This window comes from Chrysochloris asiatica, unplaced genomic scaffold (genome assembly GCF_000296735.1).
Source record: "Chrysochloris asiatica unplaced genomic scaffold, ChrAsi1.0 scaffold00190, whole genome shotgun sequence".
NCBI lineage: Eukaryota > Metazoa > Chordata > Mammalia > Afrosoricida > Chrysochloridae > Chrysochloris > Chrysochloris asiatica.
Genome location: NW_006408708.1, coordinates 1,763,009 through 1,777,545, shown reverse-complemented (window position 1 = coordinate 1,777,545; position 14,537 = coordinate 1,763,009). Strand labels below are relative to the sequence as shown.

At 38.5% G+C, this 14,537-nt stretch overlaps 1 pseudogene; it reads left to right on the top strand.

Moving 5' to 3' along the window:
- Nucleotides 1-8,007: 8,007 nt before the first annotated feature.
- LOC102823403 lies at nucleotides 8,008-11,027 on the top strand (annotated as a pseudogene).
- Nucleotides 11,028-14,537: the final 3,510 nt, after the last annotated feature.

Sequence of the window (14,537 nt, the reverse complement as noted above, 5' to 3'; positions counted from 1 at the left end):
TCAGATGATACAACCTTACTTGTTTAAAGCAAAGATGTGTTGAAGCACTTACTGATGAAAATAAAAGACTACAGTATGGATTAAACTAACATAAAGATAACAAAAATTCTCACAACTGGACCAACAGGTAACATCATGATAAACAGAGACAATTTTCAAATTGTCAAGAATTTTACTTTACTTGGATCCATAATCAACATCCATGGAAGCTGCAGTCAAGAGGTCAAAAGATAAATTGCATTGGCCAAATCTACTGTTAAAAAGTAACAGTGTCACTTTGAAGATTAAGGTGTACCCGTCTCCGACCATCCTATGTTTAAATGCTTCATTTGCATGCAAAAGCTGGGTAATGAATAAGGAAAACCAAAGGAGAATTGAGGTCTTTGAATTATGGTGTTGAGTAATGAATAAACCATGAACTGTCAGAAGAGCACACTAGGGAAATCAGAACCTATGCTCTGGGTTGGAAAAAGTACAGCTAGAATGCTTCTTAGAATTAAGGATGGTAAGACTTCATCTCATGTGCTTGGACGTGATATCAGGAGGGGCCAGTTCCTAGAGAAAGATATAATGCTTAGTAAATATGTTGTTGTTAAGTGCCATTGAGTCACTTTCAACTTGTAGTGACCCTGTATAGATTTCCAAGGAGTGGCTGATGCATTTGAACCTCATGGTAAGCAGTCAAGTGCTTATCTTATAGTGCCCTTTAGTAAATAGAGGGTCAGTGGAAAAGAGGAAGACTCTGAATGAGACAGATTGATATAGTGGCTGCAGTAATGGGCTCTAGCATAGCAAGACTTGTAAGGATGATGCAGGACCAAGCACTGCTTTGTTCTGTTGTACTTAGGGTCACTATGACTCAGACTGATTCAACATACCTAACAACAACTGGCTTAAGCATGGCAACAGTGTGAGGTTGGCCCAGGATCAGGCAGTGTTTCGTTCTGTTGTGCATAGGGTCGCTCTGAGTCGGTACCGACTCAATGGCACCTAACAATAACAACAACAACAACAGCAGAATTTTGTAAAATTGATTTCTATAGGAGTTTACATTATTAGTTTAAGATGAACTGTAAAGTTGTTAAACCTGATAATTTATTAGTGTATTTAAGTAGCGGTTGCTCTTTTAATAGTTTGAATTTTAAAAAATTCCTTTTTTGAAAGGTCTACTTATTGTCTTTACCTATATCTGCATATTTTACAAATGACAAAACTTGGACTTAGAAAGGTAAATAAGTCCTTAGCAATTTCATGAAAGTGACTGTGTCTAGTGCTTATACCCAGACTTTTGCAAGTTCAGTATTCTTTACATTTCACTACATTTTTGTTGCTGGAAGTTGATGTTGAGTCAATTCTGATTCATAGTATATTTTAGAGTAGAACTGCTCCTTTGGGTTTTCTTGGTTGTAATCTTAACAGAAGCACATTTCCAAACTTGAAAAGTGCTGCTGGATTGGGATGAACCACCAAGCTTTAGGTTAGCAGTTGAATCTAAACTGTTTGCACCACCTAGGGACCTTCCAACTGATTATACTTAGCCATAAGTAAATCATGTTGCTAGTATGCCAGACGGTCTAACTCATAAATGCAAAGAAGATAATTTCATTTTCAGTAGAATTTAAATTTGATAGGAAAGAAGGGCTATTGATTCCTTCCTAAAATGTGTTCATGATAAATAAAGAATGCTAAAGTATTTATTTCTAATCTGAGTTACTCCCAGCCTACGTTGTTATTTCCCTAGTATTCTCTTCCTAACTCTCCTTTTCTATATGTTCTTGGTCAATGTGCAACATGAGAACTACAACATCTTCTAACAAGTTTGTCAGACGAACTGTGTCTACTCCATAGCAATGAAACAGGGGCTAGCTTGTCATAACTGATGTCTTAGTGAGGTTGCATTACTGAGCTGTGTGGCTGTGCTCTTATAGTTTACTCAGCTGGTTTAGCTTTGGCAGTGGGGCCGCCAAGTTCTTCCCCTAAACCACCACTTCAACTTTCTGGGTATCTTTGGAAATATTCACAAGCTTAACCCAGAAGGGGAGGACGGAGCAGTACTAGATTGTTCCCATGCCTTCCAAAGACTCCCAGAAAATACTTATTTATGGATTTAATGGCCAGCAATGGTGTTTAATTCCTACTTTAACACTGTGATGAATGTATCACATCTCTGAATAGTAAATCTTCCCAAAGGTAACCAAATGTGACTTGCACTTTTTAAAGTCAGTTTTCTGTGAGGAAGAAGGCACAATGATGGACCTGTGATTCTTTGAAACTCTTCAGAGTACTTGGCAACTCTGGAAATTGTAGGTTATGCTAAGGTCACTCAGGTCTATTTGGAGTAAGGAACCCATGCTTGTTACTGTCCATTGATGTCTAGGGAATGTTACTTCTCATGGATCTTCTTTCAGTTCCTCTCTCACCTGTTAATATGAGATTCTTTACATTAAGCACTATTGTCTCCAACTCATTTTCACAGCTTATATTCTATTGTTATATTTTTTTTACCATATCAAATGGATAATGGAAAAGGATGACAGTAGAAGAGCTTTACATTTGAACTTTGGTGTTGGTAGAAAATATTGAATATACTGTAGATTGCCAGAAGAAGGACCAAAGCACTCTTAGGAGAAATGCAATCTGCATGTTCATTACAAGTGATGATGAGGAGACTTCAGCTTGATTTTGTTGGACATGTCATCAGTAAAAACCAACTGCTGGAAAACAAAATCATTTTGGTAAAGTAATGGGTCTATGAAAATCAGGAAAACACTCCATGGGATAGAATGACAGAATGGCCACAATTGTGTACTCAAATATCACTAATCATGAAGATGACATAGAACCTAGGATCGGGGTTCTGTTCAACTATACATAGTTCCATATACAGAACTACCATTCTGTTCTACTATACATGGTTCACCATGAGTTGGAGCTGACTCGGTGGCAACTAATAACAATCATATCAGCCCCTCCACTAGAAGATACATAGGGTGAGATAGAAAAATCTACACCCAGAGTCTCGAAATAGTATCAACAATCACTTCAGTTTCTGATTCTTAGTCCAGCTTTCTTTCCATCACATAACGCTGCCATTCACATAATGGAGACTAGCTGGGTCTGAGACTGACTTAAACTTTGAAAACACAATCTTGTAGTTGGGGTGGAATTTACCATTGGTGCCTTCATGAAATGTGCAATGTACAATAATAAAGTAAAAGTACAACAATATTTTAATCTTTGAAAATCAGGAGATTCATATAATTAAAGGGAAAAATGCTTTGATTTTATATGGGATAGATGTTAACATTATTGAGCCAATATAATTAATCCCAGATAACTGAACATGGGTAGGTTATACAGTTCAGATTGCATTGATGTTTCAAATGAGAAAATTCTTCTTAAGGAAGGAAACCAAATCTACAGTAAGAGTATATTGAGAAGAGGATGAGAAGAATGTAGAAGAATAGAGTAGGCAATGACAGAAATATGTATATACACACAAACACACACACATGGATAAATATGGGTTTGTATGGTCAGATTTGTGCTTGGGACAGGAGGTTTTCTAATTTATAGCTTTACACATATATTGAATGCCAAAATGAAAATCTCTTGTCATTTTAATGAAAGGTATGTATCTTAGTTCCCTAGTGCTACTGTAATACAAACAATAGTAGTGGTTGGTTATAATGAACAGAAATTTATTTTCTCATATTTGTGAAGGCTGAAAGTCCAAATCTGGATCTTTGCTATATCAATTCCTTATATGAGGCTCTCTTCTAGCTTCTGGTGTCTGCTGGTGATTTTTTATATTACTTTCTTTATAGACGATTCTTACATGTCATCTGTCTTCCCCTGTGTGAGTGTATCGCTGTGTCTTGAACAGCTCTTTCCATAACTCAGGAGAGATTATTTTTAGGATCTACCCTACTTGGATATGATAATAATTAACATATCAACATACAAAGATAACCCAAAAGGATTGCATCCACAAGTGTAGAGGTTAGGATTTCAATACATGTTTTAAGGGACACAACTTAATCTTTAACAAAGGACTAGCTTTATTCAGATTTTGGGACTTTCTAAATGCATATCCACAGGCAAGTGGAGTAGACACAGTTCGTCTGACAAACTTGTTAGAAGATGTTGTAGTTCTCATGTTGCACATTGAAGGACAGTAGGACCAGAGTTAATCTGCAATAGGCTCAAGCTGGTCCACGAGCAGAACAGGATGAACTCTTAGGACTTTAATGAGTTCTCATAAAAACTTGGATGAACAGACAAAGGGAAAGTGATCCTCGTACCAGCTTGGATCTAGGAGTGTCAGAGGAATTCACATGTACAACATCATTCTCCAAAAGATACCTTCATGTCCTAAGCGTTCTCTAGAGGGGACTATGATGGCACTGGTTCAAAAGCACAAGAGTTTGGGCTCCCATGTGGTTATTGTTGTTGTTATTAAGTGCCATCGAGTCAGTGCCTATTCACAGCAACCCTGTATAGAGTTTCTTTGGAGTGACTAGTGAGCTTGAACTGCCGACCTTGCAGTCCAGTACATTAACTCGCAGTGATACACCAGGATTCCCCCATGGTGGTTAGTATCTAAATTATACTAACTAGTCATTTTGAAATGGAAAGTATTGAGATAGGGATATAGTTGTTAAGTGCCATCCGACTTATAGCGACCTTGTATATAGTTTCCAAGTGAGCTTGAACTGTCAGCTTTACTGTTAAAACCGACATTGTAGTCTAGTGCATTAACCCACAAAGTCACACCAGGACTCCAATGATATTATTGGAGGAATATTATTAGGGATTAAATTGTGTCCTTCCAAAATATGTGTTGGAATCCTGTCCCCTGTATCTGTGGATGTAATCTCATTTGGGAATAGGGTTTATTTTTAAATTAAGTTAATGAGGCCATATGAGTATAGGATGTGTCTGACATCTAACCACTTTTGAGATATTAAAAAAGTAGATTAGGCACATAGACAAACAAGGACAAATAGAAAGTTAGGCACCACATGAAGATCACAAAGGAACTGAGGCACTCTGGGCTAGATAAGATGAAATAGTATCTTCTTCCAGAGCTGGTACTTCGAATTCAGACTTCTGAATGGTGAGAAAAATCTATTTCTGTGGATTAAAGCCATCCACTTGTTACAGTGCTTTTGTTATAGTAGCACTAAGAAACTAGATCCCTGGTGGTACAGTGACTCCTGTTGTGGTGCTGTGGGTTAATGCACTGGACAGCAAAGTTGGTTTGAACTGCAAGATCAGCAGTTCAAGCTCACCAGCTGTTCCGGGTCACTATGGGTGGTAGCTGACTCGAGGCACTTAAAACCAACAACAACTAACCAAAAGGTCAATGGTGCAAACCCACCAGTTATTCCATAGGAGAAAGATGTGGCAGTCTCCTTCATACAGATTACAGCCTTGTAAACACTACTGAGCAGTTAGTTCTACTCTGCCTTATAGGTTTGCTATGAGTTAGAATTGACTCAATGGTAATGAGTAGTAGAGGGTTGTGTCTTTAGTAAGTACTTAACTATTACTTAAGGAAAGTATCTGAACCAAAACCCCAAACTAAACCCAATGGCATATAGTTGATTTTGATTTATAAGGACCCTATGGGAGAGATTAGAACTATCCCATTTGGTTTTTAAGACTGTAATCTTTGTGGGAGCAGACAGTCACAACTTTCGTCCACAGAGTTGTTGGTGGTTTCCAAGTCATGGTGAATTCAGGCTTAATTAAGGGTGGCATAGGTCTGTTCTGGTGGGTGATGGTAGGTTGCAACAAGAAATCCTGGTCAGTGACTCAGGGCTAGAGAAAATCTATCCAGTCAACAGAGACTTGCACCTCCCAGTGGATGGATGGGAGCATGATCTAGTACCCACTGGAAGAATGTAGCACGAATACACAGGATATAAAGCCCTCAATCAAGCAATAAAGTTTAGATTAGAATTCCTGCCGGAAATTTGATATACAGTTAGTTCTGCTTTGAAAAAAAATGCAATAAAATCACAGGGCTTATGAAGAGAAAAACATGAGGTTGAGGCACAATACTAAACTTTGTCAGTGACACAAATAGTCGCCCAGTTTTACACATGTTAAATAGTTGATAACTACAATAAATACAGCATTTTACCTTGAAAAACACATGAAATTTGTTTGCAGAATACAGTTTGTGACTTATTGTGATATAGTGGGAAATTCCATACAATCAGCCAGAACGGTATAATAGAAGATGGAGACGAGTGTGGCTTTTTCTGAGAGAGCTGAGAGTGTAGATATGTGTCATGAAGTCTTACATGGATTGGTTCAGTTAGGTCCGGCTTTCTTCCATTCACCTAGTCTTTCTTGAGGATAAAATCATGCATAAGCATTCCCCAAATTAAAATTATGCTCAAATATATACTAATCACATTGGAGCTAATTTACTTTATCAATGCAATCATTAGAGCAAGACTACCTATACAGACCAGGAAAACAAGATAGAAACAAGTTCATGGTCTGTCTTGACCATGAACAACTCCATTGCTGATGTTGCTGGGCCTGACTGTCCCTAGATAACTTGACTTATGAAAAACAGAGGAAGCTACACTTGAAGGTTGAAGGTCCTTATTACCAATATCTGAGGGGGATCTAGCTCTTTCTGGACCAATATATTCAGTTATGCCCTACATGAATAATTTTTGCATCCATGATTCTCAGTAGCAAAAAAAATAAAAAGATCATTTACCTCAAAAGCCAACCCAGAAGCCACTTGACAGAATTCTGAATCAGAGGCAGACTGTATTTCGCTCCGGACTCCCAACAGAAAAAGCTTTGAAGAAAACTTGTGGTTCTGGCTAATCCACACAAGTGACTATAAAGACAATGATAACCCTTTCACCTAAAACATGCCGGAAAGTTAGGAAACGTCGACTATTATGGTTAATACACAGACAATTCAGAAAAATCAGGAAAGAAAGTCAGTATTTTCACTGATGGTCTTACCTCCAGTGTTTCACTTGTCTCCCTTCCTCTTATTCTTTCATAACTCCTTGCTCTAACAACCTTTCTGGAATAAAGATTGGTCTGCTTTTCCTCTTAGCTCCTCAATTAATTGTCTTTAAGACTCCTATAATGGTTTGTTTTGGATGTGTATTGTTTGAGATGTGTATCTTCCAAGAGACAGTAAACTCAATGATGACAAGGATGCTTCTGCTCTGCTTATCTTGTATTCCTCCAGTACCTTTTAAAATATCTGGCCCATCATACATCATACATACACTTTTGTGAAATGTATGAGTAAGTGAACAAGGAATGAATTAACCTACTTCTAGGTGTGCTGATAGAAAGACAAGGAAATATCTTGTGCTGAAGTCAAGACAATAGCATGTGGTACAAAGGAAGTTGTTGAAATCATTCAGTAGGTGATTTGGAAGAGAATGGTGACAAGAAGTTTTCATCAATTTCTCCTTCCTTACTTCTACCAGCACCCTTGATACAATTTCCCATAAATAATAGCTTCATATTAAAATTAACAGACTCTTGGAGAGTTTTAAATTTAAGAGAAATACCAGAAGCACAATAAATATAACCAAAAGTAATTAATGGGTTATGAGTTAAAACTACTGAAAATATTATATATATTCATTGGAGTCAAATTTCCTGTTAGGAATGATAATAGAAGAAAGAGCAGACTTTGATGTCTTGCCAAAAGCCACCAGTATGGTAATCCCAGTCACTGTGATGTGGGCACCTGGCCTACAGATTGCAGAATTCTGTGTGGTTTCTCTCAACCAAATTTCTGAAGGAGCCAGCAGAAAGGGCTAATGGTGGGAAATGTGTTATCTATAAAAGTAAACCACAAAAATAATTTCCAAGTGCCACTAAAGGCCTCAATTCAGGCTATAAAAGCCAAGACATTTTAGAATAAAATATTGTAATTTCTCACAAGTGTGGTAACACACATGGCAAGCAGTATGCTGGTAGAAGGGGAGAGTGTAATCTGTCGGCATGGGTGGGTAAAGGGGGAGATGCAGAGTGGCTGTAGAGGTGGGGGCATGTCTTATGGCTTTAGTGGATTTTACTTCTGACTTGTAAAATTGATCTTATTTAGTAATTTTATCTTTATTGGGAATTATCTGTCTATAGTTTGATTAAAAAATATCTATGGGTAAAAATCTACATGTACCAATGTACAGAGTTAAAGAACTTTCTCTTAACGTTTTAGACACTTACGGGGTTCCACTTATTAAACTACGTCAAAATGTAATTTTTCTTCTGAACAAAACACAAACCAACTACTTACTAATAATATTGTTGTTGTTGTTGTTAAGTGCCATCGAGTCGGTTCCGACCCACAGCGACCCTGTACAGGGTTTCCGAGGGTGTAAATCTTTACGGGAGTAGAAAGCCTCATCTTTCTCCCAAGATTTAATCGACTTTCTTAAAGACATTTCCTCTAAGTCGGTTGTTTGGTTTTTTCATAAGAAGAGCAACCAAAGATATGTTTGTCCCAGGAATGAAGGAGTATATTAGTGAATAAATTGCTCTGTTCCATTAGGACAAGGTCAGCATCTCCTCCTTCCTCTTTTCCTTTCTTTCTTTCTCTCTCTCTTTCTCTTTCTTTCTTTCTTTCTTTCTTTCTTTCTTTCTTTCTTTCTTTCTTTCTCTCTTTCTCTCTTTCTCTCGTTCTCTCTTTCTCTCTTTCTTTCTTTCTTTTCTTCCTTCCTTCTTTCTTTCCATTCTTCCTTCTTTGTTCTCAATTATAAATTCAGAGAGGTAGCCAAGAAGTTCTCACCAACTTACCTACATTAAACTGCTTCTGGATTCAAGAAAGCAGCACAAACTAAATGGGGTTCAAAAATAGAAAATTTCATTATCTCACATACCATATGCTTAGGCATGTGACTTGAGGGTTGATTTATTTAGAAGTTCATTGAATACATAAACATCCGAAGGCTTTTGTTGTTGTTTGTTTATGTGTTTTGCTCAAGTTTCCATTCTCTCATTCTGAGCCTAAGGAAGACTGGAGAAGAAGCTGATGTACTTGAATTACAGTGCATGGACTGCTAGAAGAACAAACAAATCTGTCTTGGAATAAGTACAGCCAGAATGCTTGGTAGAAGCTAGAATGTCAGTTACTGGGGGACCTGTCTATGGAGAAGGACATTGATCAAGTGAAGGTTCATAAAAAATGAGGGAGACTCCCCTCCCCAATGAGATGGATTAATAAAATGGCAGCAGCAATGTGCTCAAGTATAACAACAATTGTGAGGACAGCACAGGATCAGGCTGTGTTTCATTTTGTTGTACAAAGAGTTGCTATGAGTTGGAACCAACTAGATGCCACCTAACAACAGTAGCATCCTCAGCCTGTTTGTTACAAGATGGTGACAGCAATTCAAATCCTCCACCCACTCCATGGAAACCATATACAATGCCAATATGGGTCTGAACCAACCACTTTGGAGGAGAAAGATGAGTCTGCTTGCTCTCATAAAGATTTGCAGTCTTGAAAATCCTACATACAGCTGTTATGAGTTAGAATTGAGTCAATAGACAATAGCACTGTTTTTTTACTTAACAACAGCAGCAATTCTGGACATTATGTCTTCACCCAACAGTGTTCAAAGGATAAGAGAAAATGTGTTCCTTCTGAAAAGAAAGTAAAATATTTTCATACATCTTAAAGTAGACTTCTTGTTTTATTGACCAAATTTATAACTTGTACTGATTCCAAACCAATCAAGTGGTACAGAATTGCTTTGACAATTAGATTCATCCAATCACCCTTATTAGGATGGGAAAAGATCTGGTATCCTCTGAAGTTCGTGAGTGCCTGATATAAGATTAAAGCTGGGGAAGAATTGTTGTTCGGTAGACAACCAGCAGTGTTTTCCCTACAGGGGAAAACATGTAGACAAAACTTTAATTAAGAGTTATTCTATAGTAGGATTGAAGTCCTGGTGTGGCACTGTAGGATAAACACTGAACTGCTAACCACAAAATTGGCTGTTCAAGCCTACCATTCATTTCTCAGAAGTCCTATACAGGGTCAAAATGAGTTGGAACTGACTTGATAACACTTTGCAACAGCAGGACACCAGGGGCAGTTTATACCATAGTCTTCATTTTGAACTTCTTGAACTATGTCCTTGTTCTAAAATAGTATTGTATTGTATGAGTGAGACGAACCATATCTCTAAATAAGTGATATGCAATATTGTTCTGTAATATATTTTAGTTTTTCAGGCCACGCACATTTACTATTGATGCCTCTTCTCCTTTTCCTTCTTCTTTGTACAACCCTTTAAAAATATTTTGAGGCCTCTGTCTCCTCCTCTCTCCTCCACAGGTTTTCTAGCATCTGCCTGCCCTCAGCCCACGCTGGACGGCTCTGATAGGGTGACCTGCAGTCCCAGCATTGTGATTAGTGATGACCAGTCTGGCTATGACCTAGTTTTGTTTTATATACCTAATCATTATGTGGAGGATTTGGAATGGACAAATTATAGACAGGATCGAGCGGCTTGCTCAAGATGTGATGAGAAAGATGGGAGGCCATCACATTGTAGCCCTCTGTGTGTTCAAGGGTGGTCATACGCTCTTTGCTAACTTGCTGGATTATATCAAGGCACTGAGCAGAAATAGTGATAGATCCATTTCGATAGCTATAGATTTCATCAGACTGAAGAGCTACTGTAATGACCAGTTACCTGAGGATATTCAAGTAAGTGGCGGAGATGATTTCTTAACTTTGACAGAAAGAAAGCCCTGAATGTTGAAGATATAGTTGAGACTGGACAAACAATGCTTTCCTTGATCAACCAATATAATCCAAAAATAGTCGAGGTTGCAAGCTTGCTGGTGAAAAGAACTCTTCAAAGTGTTGGCTATAGACCAGACTTTATTGGCTTTGAAATTCCAGACTAGTTGTTGTAGGATATACCCTTGACTATAAAGAATACTTCAGGGATTTGAATCACGTGTGTGCCATTAGTGAAACTGGAAAAGCAAAATACAAAGCTTAAGAAGACAGTTCATGTTGAGTGCCAGAGTCTGGAAACACCTAGAGTCTGACCTCACCATTCAACTTATTAACTGTTCTAGTGACCACTTGCTTCAGTCATGCTTCTTACATGCACCTTCTAGGAATTGTCTCTGTTTTGTATGTTATAAATGTCCATTGCAGTCCAGAACTCTTTATTTGCACTATAAGCCTAGAGGCTATTGGTTCTCTGTGGATGGGTTGTGGTTTGTCTTGTGAATGAAAAGTATCTGAAGCTAAACCACTAATGAAATAATTGATGTATCTATATGAAACATTTAGAGAAGATACATTCGGTTGTTTTTTTAAAACTTTTTTTTTTTTTTATGAATTATGTGAAGTTTACATGGGAGAACAGTAGCTTTATATTCATCCTATCGTATATTGTTACACTGCCTTGGTTACAATCCCCTCCATGCATCATCAACCAACCAAAGTGTACACCATGCAAGCTTGCCCCCCACCCCCCAGTCATCAGCACAAAACCCCTCTCCCTCTCTGGGTCTAGAGTTCCCAGCCACTTTATCTCTCCACATCATCGTCTCTGCCTCCATCTCTGGCATCATTGTGACTCTGGGTAGTGTCCCATAAATCTTCTCTTCTCCTTTGATGGTCTCAGGGTCCTCCACTCCTGGACTGCAAAGTCAACCACTCCCCTCCTTTTGCTATAAAACACCTACCTTTACATTTCCAAACTTCACTGTCAGTCCTGATAATTACTCACTATTGTACCACGTGAGTGCTATCCCCATCTCTTTTCATCAGTCCCGCCCAGATAGATTGGATACTACTAGATGGAGATTCTACTTTCCTCTGCATCCTCTGGATCTAGGCTCCCTCTTGAAAGCTTGAAATCCAGTCATTTCTTACCTTTGTAGCCCCCCCCCCCATTTTGATAAGCCAATGTCCAAGTTGCCCATCCCTGTGTAACCTGTGTATGGAGGGGGTAGAATGATCTTTGCTGTAAAGATTTATTCCCTCTTTTGAGCTACTGTTCTCATAGGCATAGGTCAAGTTCATCAAATTGTATCAGATTACTCTTTGTTTTCCTCTTCTTTCTTCTTCTAGTTGAGCTCTGATCATCCACCCATTGAAGCCAGGTCAAGTGGGTAGTAGTTGCAAGTGTGGGTGTTCTTGTGCATATGCCCTCTCTTCTTGTCAGCTGGACACTTCATTCTCCACTCTAGTCCTCTGTGGCTATGTCACTGACTCTGGGCCCAGGAGTCCCCAGGTATTACCACACTGCTGGCCAACCAGGTCTCCACCCCAGTTCACAGGAGACTATTGAATGTGGTTGGACTTAGCATGTAGCTTCATTGCTCTTTTTCCCTCACTTCCCCTTATCGGTGACCAATGTGGTCACCAGTCATGGCACATGTCTGCTCGTGTATTCCCAGTGAGTCTTAGTCTTGGAAGGGGGTTTTCCCAGAGGGGACCCGACCACTTGCCTTGATGTCTCCTGGGTGAGCAACTTGCTTGTTCTTGTAGTAGTCAGTCAGACTGCTATTATTGTTTTGTATTTTTCCTGTAGGTCTTTCTTTCAAGAAGTGCATTCTGTTCTTCTTGCTGTTCCAGGCTGGGCTGCTTGTCCTTTCAAGTGGAAATTTTCCACTTCAGAAGATTCGGGATGGGATTCAGTATTCCATCTATTGTCTTATACAATGCAGAGGCTCCGCAGGATGTCTCCTTCACTGGGCAAGTTGTAGCCCCATTTTAGGTATTCCAATCAGTTATAGGCAGAAGATGGACTTACAATCTTTCTATGGTGATATTTCTGGCTATTCCTTTCTCTCCCTCCCAAGTGTCTGTTTTATAATGGGACACTTGGGAGGGAGAGAAAGGAATAGCCAGAAATATCACCATAGAAAGTGAAAACAAGATTCACCATAGCAAGGGAAAACAAGATTCAAAAGACAGCCAAGCATCTTAACATTATTTTGTCCATTCCAACCATGCCTCAATCCCTGTATTTCAGAGCCAGGCTGTTCCAGGGCTGTGCATACATCATTATTTACCTCTGTCCCTCTTAGCCCATGCAAACTTGCTTAACTGTTCTCCCATCTGCTTTATTCTGACATAAAATTGGTATCTTAATTTTTGATTTATTCATGCAAGACCAGAAGTGATTGGATCCTGTTCATTATATGCCAGGTATTGGTGAGAAGCAATGAGTTTTCTTATCAATGACAGTGCTGAAGAGGTTTGATTGTGTCCTAGATCCAGTGTCCTGGAATGATGCTAGTAATGTTTTAGTTGTATTAACTGAATCTATCTACTTGTCCAGGTGAATGTTTTTCAAATGTTCCTTTTAGATAGAAATAAATAAATTAATATATAGTTTGAAAAATATACTTAGCCCAAAGGATGTGCAAAACCAGATAATTATCATGTGACTAGAAGTCCATAAGTTGCTGACCTGTGTTATAGATAGAAAATACAGAGCAAGATAATATACAACCATATTAAAAGCTAACATTTTGACATTGTTGTTAAATGCCATTAGTTGTTTCCAACTCATAGCTACCTTGTATAGTGTTTCTGAGGAACGATTGGGGGAGGGGGGCTTGAACCATTGATCTTATGTTTAGAAGTCCAGTGTTTATCCAAGAGTGACACATCAGGGTTCCAGCATTTTGACATACTTGAATGAAATCTGTAAGAATACCCAGACATAATTATAAGAACTTGGAACAGGAAAAATTGGAAGAAAATACCAAATCATTGATGGTTACATTGGCTTTAAAGTGAGGAATAGATATTATGGTGTCAGGGAGAAAAACAATAAAAGGCAAATGCCATATTGAGGCCAAGAGACATCTGTATTTCGACTCTGGTGTTGCTGTTTGTGTGTGTCTCAAGACTGCCTACAGGTTCAATGATTCACTAGAATGAATCAGAATTCAGCAAAGCTATGAGTCAAAACTGACTCGATGGCACACAACAACTTAATACTCATATTTATTATTATAGCAAAGGGTTACAGATTGGAATCAGCATAGTGCAGGATCCAGGATAGTTCTAGGCATGAGTATTCAGTTACCTATCTCAGGAGAATCATACAGACAACACTTATCTTGCTTCCATAAAATCAAATGGAAACCTTCATGGGGTAACTTGGAACTCTTTAAATACTGCACTACTTCTGTGGTAATTCAGGAAGTGCTTTGAAAATTCCCCATGAATCATCCTTATTAGGATGGTGGAAATGATGCCCAAGGAGTTTCTTTAATAAATTTGAGATATTAACAAATACATTTTGAAATTATAGCTTCTAAATGGGAAAAATAGTGTATGTCAGCATGCAAGTAGTATTGCCAACCAAGGAGGATCACCTGAGCCTTAATGCTCAGAATTTTCATTGAGTGTTGATCACATAGATATGATCTTGTCTATAACCCCTCCAGAGATCAAAATGGCCCTGTGTGGTCCAAGGATTTTGCAATAAATCACATAATTAGCATACATGTGGCACTGTGGGCTAATGCGTCAGACT